The following is a 16,441-nucleotide window of genomic DNA, read 5'->3' as shown; positions in this document are numbered from 1 at the left end:
GTCCATGTCCAAGAGAGTTTGCTGGATATGCAGTGTACTTGGAACAGTGTTCAACTATAATCATCAGGGAAATCACTGTTGCTTTCCTTATGCTAGTATATCCAATTTGAAATGCAGTTCAAGCCTCCATTCAGAGTAGGGACTTTTCTTTCTGAAAGCAACGGATTTGAACAGCACATACACACACACACACAAACATACAGACTTAGTTCCCTTTGCACTTCGTTTCTGGGAATTCTCACACTCAGATGGGTATTAATCTACCAGCTCTACCTTGGAGACTTCCACTTCTTCTCCAGGTCTGCCTCAAGGACTGGGAATGATCTCACCTCATGCTAGGCACCCATAGCACAGGTGTCTATGGCTGAAGTAGGCATCTCACGTGTCCTTTGTAATCAGTGGGGAGAAATGAACATTTTAGGGATCAAAATTAGGGACCAGAATGGGCATGTGTTGGATACTGAACCTGAATTCAATGGACTGCATTCTAAAATCTACTTAACAAAATCTAGTTTTCACGGTCTATGAAGGAGCATGAGTAACTGACCCAGACATAGATATATATGCAATAGCAGTGTCTGAATCCTATCCCTTCTGTCCAACATAAAACCTCAGCCATGTTTGACACATTCTCTGGATGGGTTTATACTCCATCAAACCAAGGGAGACATTTCAGCCTTGGACACCAAAACCTGCTCATCATTTTCACAGTCACTGCACTGTGTAATGATCTTGCCTGTCAATCAGACCCGTACGCTGGGTATCAGTTTTGACTTTTTTTGACCTCTTTTGAATTTGTTTAAATACAGACTGTCTCAACAGTTCAGATTCCTCAAGGATAAAGTAAAGCCTTTCATATGCATTTCCACACACAGAATTTCTGTGCAAGCCTGGAGTTTTTTTAATGAGCAAGCTGTAGAAATTATCTGCAAGAAAACTATTTATGAGTATGATATTCTCTTATGACTTTATGTACAATCTATATATTATATGTATGGCAACATTTACCTTATTTTTCATTTTTTTATCATCTTCCCCTTCTGTGGTCATAACACTTCAGCTGTATAAACTTCACTTATATTCAAAGCTTTTCTTCCTTATCTCTTCTTATCATCCAAAATGAGAGTGGCTCTTGCTTCTAATACTCCATTTGCCACGTTTTCAGAAAAAGAATGTTCCCATTAAATATCTATCTGCCAAGCTCATTGTTCTCCTTCAGATTCCTCCTCCTAGCTTGTCTTGGCCTCGATGCCTAAAAAATACTTGGCAATACTTGCTGTCTTGCTGACTAATGCAGTTGCATCATTTCTTCACTCTTCATGTAAGCCTGTTGTTTTTTGACCTGCATTTAGAGTGGAAAGTTATTTGCCCATATATACATAGTGCTGAGCTCAACTGCTCCCAAGCCACTGCAGAACAATGAGTAAATAACAATAACTAGATAAACAAATTTTGAAAACTCAGGGATAAGTAATTTTCACAAAAACACTTTGTTGAGAAGATTCCTACCATCCTTTTTCATAAACACTAACACTGTGCTGCTTTTGTTGCACATTCTCCACTCTTCTGGTTTTGATTCTTTCATGCTTCAAACTGGAAAACTTAGTTAAGTTCTGAAGCCAAAAGACTGCTGAAAACATGTGCTCCCCTTTGTAAAATTATTTCTTTCTCTTTATGTCAGAGAATGGTCACATTTTAGGAAAGGTCACTACCTTTAAGAGCGTGCCCAAGGGAGGCAGAATCTCAGAGTCACAGAACTGTGGGGTTTGGAAGGGACCTCCAGAGATCATCGAGTCCAACCCCACTGCCACAGCAGCTCCCTAGCTCAGGTTGCACAGGTAGGCATCCAGGTGGGTCTTGAATGTCTCCATAGAAGCAGACTCCACCACCTCTCTGTGCAGCTGTGCCAGTGCTCCATCACTGCACTGTGAAGAAGTTCCCACACACATTTGTGCAGAACTTCCTATGCTTCAGTTTGTGGCCATTTTCCCTCATCCTATCGCCACACACTGCTGAGAAGAGTCCAGCCCCATCCCTTTGCCTCCTGCTCCTTAGATATTTATAGATGTGGATCAGATCCTCTCTGAGTCTTCTTTTCTCAAGGCTGAGCAGACCCAGGTCTCTGAGCCTTTCCAAAAAGGAAACTTCCATGCTGTAACAAATTTCTGCCATCTGTTGTTCGGACAGAATGAGTTACTATTCAAGCAGGTATTGGTGAGATAAGGTTTACTGGTAATCTCTTTTACTAGGCCAGCTTGAAAAATTAGTTTTCCAAGCCTTCATATCCTGAATATGTCCAAAATAGAACATATATAAAATGCACAATCTAACGTATCTCATGCCATACTACGACAACAAAACACACCAGAAAAGATGTGACATACAGCCATGCCCTGGGATAGACTACATTTAGTGTCTATAAAGAACACAGTCAGGCTATGTCATTAATCTAAGGATTATTTTTACCAAAGGATGCTTTTCTACTTAAGCAGATAAAGTTATTGCAATAGGTCTTTAAATACCTCACAGGGCATTACTTCAGATCAGAAAGAAAACCTCCATTCATGTTACAGGGTGGTGAACAAATACCATCCTAGCACGGAACCTATGCAGAGCAGTCACAGCTGTGATTACAGCCTCATGAGATAAATATACTAGTTTGAAGAGATCCTTCTAGGCCTCCCATCCTTTCCTCAAAGATCCCTCTTCTGCATTTGAAACTAGGGTGTCATTTACAGAGGTGAAGTTCCTCCAGGTCTTTGTTTCGTGTGGTATCCCGTTTCTGTTTTATCTCTAGTGAAATCTAGCTGAGCATAGCTGGAAGAATCAAACCACTGCAAGGCAGTAATTAATAATTTCAGAGGCAAGGACTAAGCATTCACCAAGCTTGTTTTTCCCAAACATATGAAAAATGAGCAGGGTCAGGAGGCACAGCCAGGTGATCAGCTCAGGGGCACGTCCCCATTAAACATCTTCCTAGGGTGCCCTATGAGGAATATCCATCCGTGTGGGCAGACTTAGTCTGAACAGAAATGGGATTTCAGGGGTTTAATCAAGAATGGAAATCCTTGCAGCATCCACCATCAGTGAGGTCCTGCTGACTCCTGCCAAACCTTTTGTAGGCTGCATTCTCGGGTACAAGAAAATCAGTTCTTAGTGTGCAATGAAAAAGGGAGGGGAATACCTGTTGGAATGGAAATAGCCATCCCTTGATGATTTTCTAACTCTCCCTTGTGCTCTGCAGCAACAACTTGTGCTGTGCCCAACATTACTTCTGCGGAGGAGGACCTTATCTTCAGCTCAGTGTTTTCCCACCCACACAAGCAACTTTTAGGAGAGGCATTGAACTTATCTGATGGCAGTCATTTCATGGCAGCGATTGCTGCTACTTCAAATCTGTTGATCCTGATGATAACATCTGCACAGGACTTTTTTTCAGTTCCAGGCACTGTCACTATCCTTCTCTTCACTATTTCGATACAATGCAGAGTCTGCACAGTATCTTGAAATCAGTCATCCTTATGTAACACAGCACTGGTCCAAAGAGAAAAACTTTTGAACTACACATGAAAATTTCAGACTTTATTCAGTAGGATCCACTCAACGAGAGCCTATTCGTATCAGAAATGAATGCTGTCTGAGAGGAACTAAAGACCTGAGTTAACCTACCCTTTCAATGGCAGGGTTAATAGCAATTCAGTCTTGAATTGCAATGCATCTCTTTAGTACACTCTTAGCAAGACACAGAATGGTGCTGCCTACTCCACTGATGGCACATAGACACCGAGGTGATTAGCTGAGACAGTCACCTCTGTTACAGACACTGGACAACAAGGGAAATGAATCCTAGATGTATTTGAGCTCAGCTCTGCATCCCAGCTTAGATTGTGTAACTGAGAAATAAGAATATGAATTGCTCATCTATAGCATCAGTGTTAGGATCCCACCTTTACACCATCGTGTGCTGTTCTGCCCCACAGGAGCAGGGAGCAGAATGATTTCGCAGGAGAGAATCAGGGCAACCTTTCATCTGGCATCTGCTTAGATTTCCAGCCTGTACACATGCTGTTTTGCATAGGCTACACAGAAAACGCAATGGAGAAGTGTCAGTGAATCCTGCTGACAGTGTGTTTGGGATATGAGGGGAGCAGTAAAGAAGATGGTGCAGAGAAATTAGGCTATTTCTTAACATCACATTTCTTCACAAAGGATGCTAAGAAACTGCTGAGTATGGAGGAAAGAAATGAGGTCATTAGAAAAGACTAAGGAAGGAAGTTATGGTAGTGTAAAATAAACTGTAACATCTTAAAACCTGGAGAGGCTGCAGAAGTTTGAAAGAGTTCAAGATTCAATGAAATGCTGGTAAAACTACAGAGCATGCTTGTAAAAGATCATTCAGTGATTTAGTGCTGAGAGAAGAGAAGAATTCATGACTAGTTTGTGTTTGGGCTCTTCAGTGCTGGTCTCTAAAAAGGAACATCACCAATAGGTGCTTCATTAAACTATTTTCCTTAAGTGTAGATTAGAGGTCAAGCATCCTCCTGAATATTTCCTTACTGTGCAGCTTACAACGCAGAACATCCCATAGGAAATGCTGGTCCACACTTGAATATCCATACAGTAGAAATGTCCTTGATGGTATGCACTGTTCTGTCTCTGACAACAGCCATCTCCAGAAGATTCAGAAAAGGATGTATTGCAGAAAGCAGATGTAGGAAAATGCACTCAGTGTGAAAGTCATCGGAAGTTGTGTGAAAGACCCATAGCAAAGTTCCAATCTGAAGTGTGAGGTTTTATGATCTTTCCAGAAAACTATTTTGGCCTTACCAGTGCTAAGTACTGATTACCTCAGAATGTATCTACAAGTCAAATTCATCATGAAATCATCTTTAAGTACTGGCCAAGGAGATACATCGTGGCTATGAGTACTCTACCACGTAATGTGCAAAGCTGGAGAGCATTTCTTTTGCCTGATTGTGAATGTCCTCCCCAAGCTACATCCGCTCAGCTGTGACATGAGGGACCTTGTGCCTGACTAGTAAGGCAGCAAGGAGTCTCTAGATCATTCCTGTTTCAGAACAAAAAGAGAAGCTCATCAAAGAGCTAAAAGCCCCAGACCCTTTCTCTGAAATTTCTGAAGATTTTCTCCAACCCCCTCCCCCCACCACAAGGCTCCCAACTGAAGTGTTGCTGATAATAACCCAAAGGCTCTTGGGTCCTATAAGACTATTTTAAACTTCAGCCCATCCATCAGACAGAGCCTATAGACAGATATCCTCCAGAGCCAGCTGTTGGTGGAAGGTGTGACCACTTCTGCCTGAGCCTGCTATCCCATAAGTCACTATGCTTTCTACTTGTTCAGAATGCCAGCTCCATAGATTTCTTCTGAAGCAGTGGGAATGCTTCCTAACCCAATTGAATGAAAAATAGACAGCGTAGCTCAGAGAGTTTAAATTATTCACTTTCACAATCTAGGTCACTCTGCCTGAGAAGGGTTTAGAAATGTTTACATGAAGAACTCAGCTGACAGAAACAAGAGGCCAAGAATCCATGGAAGAGAGGCAGCAAAAACATTAGGGAGAGCTAACACTTTCCAGTGTCACAGCTGAATGCAGAGGGAGGTATCAGGTCACAGGCTGAAAGTGCCTACTGTTCAGGAAGAACGTGGGCAACTGATGTATGCAGCTACTAGCAAGGCCATGAGCTTTTTTTTGTTTCTTTTTGCCTAGGATACTGGTTGGGCTACAGCTAAAAATGGATAGCTAAACTAGAAATATGATCAAAATAAGGCACATTCTCACACATCTCAAAAAGGAAAGAGGAAAGTTGTGACTCACCCTTGTATTACAGCACTCTGAAGTCACCAATAAAATAGGAAGTGAAGAATCATGGAATCTTAGAATAGTTTAGGTTGGAAAGGACTTTAAAGTCCATCTAGTTACAATCCCTTGGGTGTGCAGGGACACCTACCAGCAGCTCAGACTGCCCAGGGCCCCATCCAACCTGGCCTTGAATGCCTCCAAGGATGGGCATCTGCAATTCCTCTGTGCAGCCTGTGCCAGGTAACAAAGGAGCTGGAATTGAATGAGCCTTTGAATGCTGTTTCAGGATCATTTCTGATGAGAATGATAAAATGAGAGAACAAATGCTCTTTCTACATGTCATGACTGCTCTGACAGAAGAGCATCATAAAACAGACAGCAATAAAGCATTTTCTACCCTAACTAAAATCTCGCTTGCATAATGAGAAAAACAACTTCTATTATTATCTGTACAAGTGCCACGTGGGTGCTACTTATATTCTTTGTTTGCATGGGTGACTATGGATTTATTTATAAATGTTCATAAACTGGGAAAGAGGTGAGAAGCAAGGAGGCAAAACTTGCAGGCTAATCAGTATTATTTAAGGAAGGAGACCTGGAGACACTGCAAAGATTTTGTGAAGGTTTTATTTTGGAATAATATACTCAGCTTGGCTACTGTCTTCAAAAAAAAGGAATGTAGCTGAAGGAAAAAAATTGAAAGATGGGCATTAAAGCTCATGTAAGAATGGAAAAGTGTGAATACTAAAGGAAAAAATGTGGAAACTGTTAATTTTAAGAAACAAAACAACAAAGGGAAACTATGATGAAGTGCATAAAATGAATGCTCAAAAGAGGCACACTGGGAATCTTCCATGCACGTGCTTTTCACAAGAAAACAATCACTGAAATGGAATAGCAGTCAGCATGAAAGGGATGGAAGGAAATATTATAAACAGTATACAACATCCACTGATGGATGGGGTGCCGGGTAAGAGATGAGCTGTGCTGAAAAATTTGCATGAAAAAATGCAAATGTAAAGGAATAAAGATCAAACTTGTATAGGAGAGAGATAAACCCCCAGATTCTATGGCATGAATGTAGCCAAACTGTAAGTTACACTGTTAGGAGAAAATCACTTACCATAGATATTCATGCACCTGGCTTTATAGGGTCAGCCCATTACCAGGACAGAATAGTTAACTAATTCAGACTAACACAATTCAGATTAATTCATCTGCAAGCAACAACACACTCGTGGGGATCCTGATTAAAGATAATGTCTCACTGCTAGGAAAATTTAGACATCTATATTGAATCACCTTGTTTGGCTTTTAGTGCCAGCATCACGAGGTAGCAAGATTTAATTAATCATGATGTGATGTCTGCAAATCCTTCATAAAAGGCCTCTTCAGATCCTCCCTCTCACTACAGTGGCACTTGAAGTGTATCATGCAAGTAGGCATTACATGGGGAAGTGGGAGTAATAAAACTTCTGTCCTAAGACATCTCTGAAACTGTACATTCCCAATTTAAAATGAAAAAAAAAAAAGGATTCCAAAGGGAAAATTTGCTGTTTTTTTTTTTTTAATTTCCTTCTTCTCGCCTTTTATTCTTTGCAATCTTAAATTCAAGCTTCAGTTCAGTATAGTGTCCAACACTTTGATACACCTATGATATGTAATTACAGCTGTGAAGGTGCTGAAATGCTTTGCTATATAACAGTAAGTGTATATGCATTTAAAGTTATGCCTATCTTTAATTGCTGTGTACTTGTAAAATATCACATTTAATACTGAAAATTCTTCTCTAAGGTCTCAGTCTAGAAACAAGGATAGCGTTCTACAATGGAGTATCAGCTTCAGTGGACATCCAGAGAGTTGTAAACGTCCAAGGGGAGGCCAGTCATGAGTGCCGTCTGCCAGGGGTTTGTCCTGGAAGCGGTGCTCTTCACAGTATTTATCAGTGACACAGACAGTGGGATCGAGTGCACCTTCAGAAGGTTTGTGGATGCTACTGATACAACAGATGCCATCCAAAAGGACCTGGACAAGCTTGAGAAGAGAGCCCGTGCAAATCTAATGAGTGCAAGGCGTTGCACTTGGGTTGAAGCAATCCCAAGTGTGTATGGAGTAGCTCTGCAGAGAAAGACTTGGGGGTCCTGATGGATGAAAAGCTGGACATGAGCCAGCAGCATGTGCCTGCAGCCTGGAAAGCCAACTATATTCTGGGCTGCGTCAACAGAGGGTGGCAGTAGAGAGAGGGAGAGGATTGTCCCCCTCTGCTCTGCCACTGTAAAGGCCCATCTGGAGTACTGCATCCAGGCTTGTGACCCCAGCACAAGAAGGATGCAGAGCTGTTGGAGTGAGGGACCATGAAGATGACTGAAGGATCACCTCTCCTTTGAAGAAAGGTTGAGGGAGGTGGGCTTGTTTAAGCTTGGCGAAGAGAAGGCTCTGGGGAGGCCTCACTGCAGCTTTCCAGTACTTAAGGGAGCATACAAGCAGGAGAGGATCTGACTTTTTACACGGTTTGATAGTGACAGGGTTAGAGGAAATGATTTTAAATGAAAAGAGAGAAAATTTAGATTAGATTTTATGGAGAAGTTTTTCACTGAGAGGGCAGTGAGGCACTGGCACAGGCTACCCAGGGAAGCTGTGGATGCCCCCATCCCTGGAGGGTTTCAGGGCCAGGTTAGATGGGGCCCTGGGCAGCCTGACCAGTGCTTGATTTAGTGACCAGCAACCCAGCAGAAGAGTTGGAGCTAGGTAATCTTTAAGCCTTTCTATGACTCCATGATGACTGCGCTTAGACTGTTGGTGGCAGCTGGCTATATTCCAGTATCTATCTAAAGAACAAAACTATGCCAATATGAACAATAATAAGTCACGGAATTATATAAAAAAAACAGAGATATGTGAATTAACTTCATTACTCAAAAGCTAAGGACTACTCCTTCTGTGGGACGTGCCACAAGATTTTTGTAAGGAATTTATTACTTTGCAATTTGCTATGAATCAGTACTGTAGTGCATGTGACATGAACAAGCAAAAGGGGAAGATACAGCCAGTGCCTGTTTAGCTGCTGTGGGAGTCTATATGTGAATGTATCATTAAGAAGTTATATAGAATCACAGAATCACCAAGGTTGGAAAAAAACTCTTTCATATGTTGCTATATCTTCTTTTACTGTGAAGCGCCATTCCCTGGATAAAGTAAAACAAAGGCTAGATCAGGTGATCTCCATTGTCTCAAATCTTAAACCAAAACAAATGAGTCTTTCTCTGCTCTTCCAGGACTTAATCATCTCATTGTTGATCCAAGAGTAAAACAGTGATGTTCTGCAGAAGCTCATACCTTACCCCAGTATGCAGCTGCTGGAGTCAGGGTTGCTAGCAGTTCAGGTCTTCACTGGGTATCCTCAGAGACCTGCAAAATACATCGATCTCCAGTTCTCCTCTCTGTTTTGTAGTCCAAGATGCAGGCAGCACTCCTCTGAAAAAGACAAGAAAAGAGCAGTCTTAATGCATGCTTAATGCTCTTTCATGTTATCTGTATTGAAACTTGACTTTGTAAGTAATCTGGTCAGATTAAATGTGGTTTTCACACTGTGGATGAGCTCTGAGAAGTGTGTTCAACTGTGCCTTCTTGCTATGAGCTCAAAGATGTTTAGGGCTGTGACTCATGTCAGATTAAAAATGGTTGCAGGGGATGACATCTATAATATGAACACAGATTTCAATGTACTCCATTGCAATGACACTGGAACTTGTCCTGTCCTTTGATTTGGTTTGTGGCATCAAAGTGAATGGAAACTACTTTAGGAAAAAAAAAAAAACAAAACAAAAACAAGACAAAGGGAGTGAAAAGTTTCTGCTGATTTAGTGCCACAGACTGGGTCATTGAGGGTCATATGAGTATGTGAGTTGGCACTGGGAAAAGGGTGGGATCATATAGCCATGGACTGATTGGGGCTGTGGCAATCTGACTTAAATGGCCACAGCATTCAAAGCCCTGTGGCTGCATATGGACATATTCTTTCCTGCACTAAGCTGTGCTAGCTGCTCCAGCCTTCTCCACCCTCCTAATGGTGATGTTGACAGAGTCACAGTTAACACTGCAGAGATCTTCCAGCAGAGCTGCCCCATTCAGTGACAGACACTTACTCTTAATGAGCTTAAGATGTCTGGGACTGAAATGGGCTGGGAGTCCAGCAGGCAAGCTCCAGAGGTAGGACAAGGCAGAGGTGTGATGGGTACACACAGCAAGATCTTCTTTGGCCACAATTACTTACAGTTTGCATGGTTGTTTGTACCCTTCAAGAAAGTGAATGTTTCATCTTTAGGAAGAACAAAGAGGAAAACAAGTAAAGAAAAAAAGAAAGAAAGGCTACTAAGTGGTTTGACAAAAGTTACTCTTATAGGGAAGAAATAACAAGTCTTTTTAAGTTCAGCTTAGCAGAGAGAGACATAACAAGAGATGGCTAAGAGCAGGAGCCAGGCAAAACTCACATGAGGAATAAGGCACAATTATTCAACTGTGACAGTGATTAACTGGTGGAACAGACTGCCACGGGTAGGTTTTCCATTCCTTCAAGTCTTCGCTCAGGACTGGATGGCTTTGTGGAAAATACTTCCAATAAACATGTGATTTTGGGCTCAGCACTTAGGAAATCAGAAAAATGTCATTGTGCATTGTAAGCAGGAGGTCAAGGTAAATGATGTAACGCTCCTAAAAATTGATAATGTATAAGTGAAACAGCTGCTGAGTTCCACTGTGGAAATGTTTAGGGTATGCTTTCATACTCTTTCTTCTTCAGTGTCGTTTGGCTGGAATACTGCAGCCCCAGATGATCTGATGTCCACTTCTGCTGAATTCTCCTTTGAGGTCCATCTGTCTCTGTCTGAAGCTTCTTACTACGATGGTCTCCAATCCAACATTCTTTGTGTCTAATTCAGAATGCATTGCATAAAAGAAGCACTACAAATCAGGGGGAAAGAAAGTACGCTTTAGTACTAAGTGAAGGATAAATAGAAAGAAGCATATTTAGTCAGATCCAACAGATGCTACATGTGAATGAAGGATGAGTAACATGCTTTTCATGTAGTTCTAGATATGCAATATTCTTAGCAAGTCATGTCAAAAGCTTTCCAAGCCTCTAAAAATCTGAGGGGTTTTTTTTCTTATTTGTTTTTAAGTTAAAATTATAGAGAGGCTCTTGAAAAAACTCTTTCTCAGTAGGGACCAAAGTTCATTATTAAGGAAGTGAGCACTATTATTTCCTTCAGCTTTAAACACAGAAGTGAAAAAATGAGTTGTCCAGAGCTAGGCAAGAACCTGTGACAGTGATCCTGCTGTCTACCTCAGATAAGTATCCCACAAGATCACACATATATGTGAACAGCAATGTGCAGCACAATGGCAAATAAATTATGTCAGGAGGGAGAAGATTAGAAGATAAGAAGTACTTCATGCTCAGCTTGAAATTCAGCTGTGCAGCTGCTTTGCATGCATAAAGCTAGGTACCTGTGTGAAATCTGGGTATAGGAATGAAACCATAATTTGGAACAGTTAGCAGGTATGTTATTTGTGCACTAACTACATAAGTTTTCTATATGTAAACTGAATCTTCTTTATTATAATTAAAGCCCATTGCCTCTTGTCCTATAAAAAAATTATTTCTTCTTTTCATTGGTCTTTCATTACTTTCATGCCCTGTTATCACATCTCAACTCAGTTTTCTGTTGTTTAGGGAAAAAATCCTGATTCCTTCAGCTTCCCCATTGCAAGTCACCGTTTCAACCTTCCACTGCTCCTATCAGTTCTTCTCTGGCTACTCTCAAATTGAGTCATACTGTTCTGGAACTGTAGTGCCCACGATTGGATAAATAGTTGAGACCTTAGCTGTAGTGGAAGACTTGATACCTGCTGTAGCCTCCTCAATCTCCTTCCAGACACCTGGTCCTTACTTGTGTACTACCCATGGAAAAATGGCACAAAGAAATGCTGGGCCGTGGTTTAACTCACTGTTTTTTAAAGCAGCACCAGTTTATGCAGTTTGTTCCATTTGATGCTTGCTCATACCCCTTTACAGCCTCTTTTGTCAGGCCAACATCACCAACCATTTGTGTGGTGAAGTGATAAACCAGGTTGGGAGAATGCTAAAACAACAAAAATAGGGTTACAGTCCAAAGCTGGGTATGTTGCTGTGTGACTGATAAAAAGAACACACCAGTGGTGTACTGGGGCTCTTGTATCAGTGCCCTTGCATCCTTTACTGTCTGTATTGCATTCCACCTGTGACTCTGCTTTCCGCCTCCAGCTCTGTATCTTCTCACCCAAGATATCATGGCAATGTTTCTCAGAGCTTCTGGGGCAGTATCTTTTCCTATATTTTCATACTGTTCTCATGCTGTGACTCCCATGACCTTGCACCTGCAGACTTTGATAGTTTTCTTGTCAGATTCTCATGGGAAGCCATCCCCACTTCTCCTACCCTTTGTTTGTAGCTTCTGGTTTCTATCTGGGGAGGGCACAAAGATTAACAACCAACCAGCATGCATCACCTGCAACATAAGCTCTTACAAACCACAGAGTTTGAGTAGGTCCTGATGAAAACTATACAGCTGCTATGAGAAAAGCACTACAGTGGGTGGGGAGGAGTGTAGAAAGGAGTCCAAGAGATGATAGTTACCTCCCCACAATTTTTTTTTCCAGCTACCCACTTGAAAGAGATCTACATTTCTCTCTCTCTTATTCACTCTCTCTCCAGTTTATTTGCACTGTTGAATTCAATCATATGTATGGCCTCAGCTACAGACATTGCTAATAAATTTTTGTCCTAATAAATCTGTGCATCCACATCCTATGTACAACAGGGAAATGGCATAGAAGGCAGGAAGCTCCCAAATGCCTCTTTGCTTTAGCAGCAACACTCTTTTTGACTAGTTTTGCACATCTTATAGGTCAGAGTGTGGGTCCAAGCAGCTTAAATGAAAACAAATCAGGTTTCCATCACATATAACAGACAGAGGGAACACAGAGTTGAGTCACAGACAGTGAAATGGTAACTTAGTTTTTTGGTGGCAGCCTGCAGCTACATTGAGTTTGGATAGGGTGAAATTAAGAGGGAAGAAAATCCACTAATACTCAAGACTCTCCTCTTTGTAAAGAGTTAACAGCTTACATGAACTGGTACAACCAGAGGAACTGTTCAGGAATAGAAAGTTTCCATGTAGACCTCTGGCTTGAGAGATGGGATTCCTGGGAGAAGAAAGAGCCAAAGAAAAGTAATGAGTTGATAGGATATAGGTGCTGCTCCTGCAGCTGCTGTTTCGGGTTCTTGTCTGCTTAATACTGGTGATAAATCTGTGCCTGCAGCCTGTTACATGGTTTTGTGGTTACTTTGGAATTTTTCCAGTGTAACTACTGAAAAATTAAATCAAAATATGAGCTGAGAGAATAAACAATTTATTTAAATATAGATTAACCTTAGGAGCCAGACCATTTTTCCAAGCAAACAATTCCTGCACCATGCAGCTAAAGAAAACCTGAAGTAGAAAGAATAATAAGTATGCCTGTAAGGCATTTCTAAATTGTCAGATTTTGTTGCAGCTGAGCATTGCACTTATATTTTAGTACTGGAGCTCCTGGAGTTGATGCCAACAGAGTCATCATGACTGAGTGTGTTTCAGTGGAAAACATTTTGGACGGTGTTGGGCGTGGCTATTTCAGTAGAGAAATATTTAAGGGAAAGTGTATTGTCATGGTAAAAATAAGGCGGGGCTTGGGAATAAAAAGGCAAAATTACATATTGATGGAAAAGGCAAAAGTCACATTTTGCAAAATTTGATTCCTTTATATTTTTCACATAAGGCACTCCTTGGTCAAGTGCTGCTTACACAGAACACAGTGTGGCTCAGATCCTGAGCCTGAACTGACTCCCCCAGAGGCTGTCTGGGATGCTTAGTTAAGAGAATTCCCTGGTGTTATGGGCTGAGCCAGGCCATAAGTATGCTACCCTAGAGGCACCAAGTGGTAATGGGAACATAGGGATGCCACAGAGGAGGGTCCAGACCTGTTGCATCAGTCCCAAACTGAGGGCAAATCTTGGTGGGGAGCACCATATATTTCCTTTCACAGTACAGACAGGGAAAGTGAAATATAGTTTATCTGAAAATTAGTTTCTTATTTTGGCCCTTCAGATTCTTTGATACTTTGGTGATAGATTTAGTGCTTCACCATACACACTTCTTAGAAGCAAGCTCTTGGATGGCCAAAAGGATGGACATTAGCCCTTAGCATTCAGGATGTTTTTAATAGTTGCTGATTAAAAAAAAAAAAGTAAGGTACCAAACCAGCAGCTGAATTCCTGTTGATGATGGAGGTTGTGTGGCTATTGGACCTTCACAGAGAGCCAGCGTGGGGCTGCAGATCTCTCAGATTTCTTCCATAAACTAGAGTCTCAAATCCCTTTGTAAACAGGCTTCATAAAGTTTAAAATGTGATTTCCTAGCTCAGTGAAAGCTCCTTCACACGCAGAACAAGTTATTCTGGAAGAAAATCACTATAAACTAGATGAAAGGCTCTGTTCACATAAGCTGTGGGTCCATGAAGATTTATCTGGTGATGATACTGGCTTAAGTAATCCTGGCTTTTTTCTTCCCATTTCCTCTCTTCCCACTGCTGGTTCGATGGAGTGCCACTCCCTGAACTGTGCCAGCAGAATTCTTTGCATAGCTACATGGTGAACAAACAAGCAAACTGATCTAATACAACTGGGCAAAATGGAGAAATACTGTTTTCTTCAACCAGAACATTTGGCCTGTGTGATTCATTATGCAACTACACAGATCTCTCAGTGGCACAGAACAGGAGGGCAGGTGGAAGTAGAAATTAGTTGGATGGGCAGAGAAGGGACTATCTGAGCCCCACTGCTGCTGACTGTGGAACCACAGACTTGAGCTTAGGCATTCTTGTTGCTAACTGCATGTTGTTGCTGCTCTGTCATCATGGAAGCAGAGTTGTTAAAGTAGCACAAATAGCCCTATATCTTGGGTCAACCTCTTTTTCCTTTGAAGATAAAGCCACAAACTAGAGCACATGGTTTCAGAGATTGGTGATCTGTAGCTCATCACCAACATCAGGAGGTGATCTTAGTGGTCATCAGAAAGTTTGCAGAAGTGTGATCCTTACTAGCTAAAGAGAAAATATCAAGTTGCTTCGTGCTTGATCAATTTTCTTTCAGGTTAGTGAGCTGAACTGTATCATTGATAGCCTTTGAAAAGCAGAGCCTGGGAAAGAGGAGTGGTGGAAAGCCAGAACTAGGAGAGAGATATCTTTTCTTTTACCAATGAGAGATCAATTCAGCCGTCTCCTCTTCTGATTCAGATACACCTTCCACTTTCATGAAGGTTTTTAGCTCTAGCAGAAGAATAAAATATATGATTTTTATCCATATAATCCTGAACTTCTGCTGTTCCCTGCTTTCAGAGAATGAGTCAGCAAAATGTCTGACCCATTAATCTTTCAAAAGAGAAAGTGGGGAAAAACACTGCAGCCTTTTCTGGCTGTTGCATTTCCTTTATGCAAAAGTGATGCTCTGGGTTTCTGAGTCAATGGTTTTTCATTGGTTTCTAAATAAGCTGTTTTCAGAAGTCAAAAAGTATGGTGTTAGCTGTCAGACTTAAAAACTCAACTGGTGTTTGAAAATCTAGCTGTGTTTTCAGATTCTTGACAAAAAATACCAATAAAATGCCCTCTGCAATTGGAGCTTTGCTGATGGGGCTCTTAATACATGAAGTAGAACAGAATCCACCTCAGTTGCCATGGCTATATTTTTCCATTGGGCTAATAAAATTAAAAAATTACTTTTGCCAGTTAATTCAGCAATTCTTTACCAACATGTCCATGGAAAATAGTTAATATTAATAAAAAAGAACTCTTTTTATACAGATGCTGTTATTGGATAATTTAGAAGCAGAGCTCTTTCTGTACATAAGTAAAATATCCATTAACTAAGACAGTGTAAAAACAGTGGCAGCACAAGGCCAGGGCCCAATGTAAATACCAGTGCAATTCACATCTCAGCGCAGCCCCTTCATCTTTGGGATAGCAAAATTCAGTATTAACTAGATAGCAGAGAAACTCTGAGATAACTCTGCTCAGAAGATTATTCTTTTTAAACCACCACGGCTTCTTAGATTTTCTCTTAAGTATCTTGTTCATCCTTCTCTTGGAGAAAAAAAAATATCGGGCAACCTGGACCAAATAATTGCCAAAATCACCACCAAAAGGATGCAAGAAGATGGAGATCCTCCTGTTTTACGTAGAGGATCTGAAGCATATGAAGGAAGAAAGATGTCAGGGGAGACTGTTGGATCTGTTACAAAAAAGAACTGGTAAAAGATGTGAAGGAACAGTCTTGGATGCAGCAAACACAAGACTGCAGAGCTGAAAATCTTGAGAGAAATGATCAAGGCAATTAGTAGAAACACAACTATGGACATCTGACTGCAGATTGCTTTATTTGGAAATCTTCTTGGCAGGATCTAATGTGGGACTAGTAAGAAGATAAGGGGCCCAGGGCAGCTGGTTGATCTTCAAAGACAACCTCCTCTAAGAAAAAGATCTGTCCACTC

Source organism: Cyrtonyx montezumae, unplaced genomic scaffold (genome assembly GCF_038088225.1).
Source record: "Cyrtonyx montezumae isolate F1298 unplaced genomic scaffold, pur_monq_1.0 scaffold_12, whole genome shotgun sequence".
Lineage (NCBI taxonomy): Eukaryota > Metazoa > Chordata > Aves > Galliformes > Odontophoridae > Cyrtonyx > Cyrtonyx montezumae.
Note: the sequence above shows the minus strand (reverse complement) of the source record.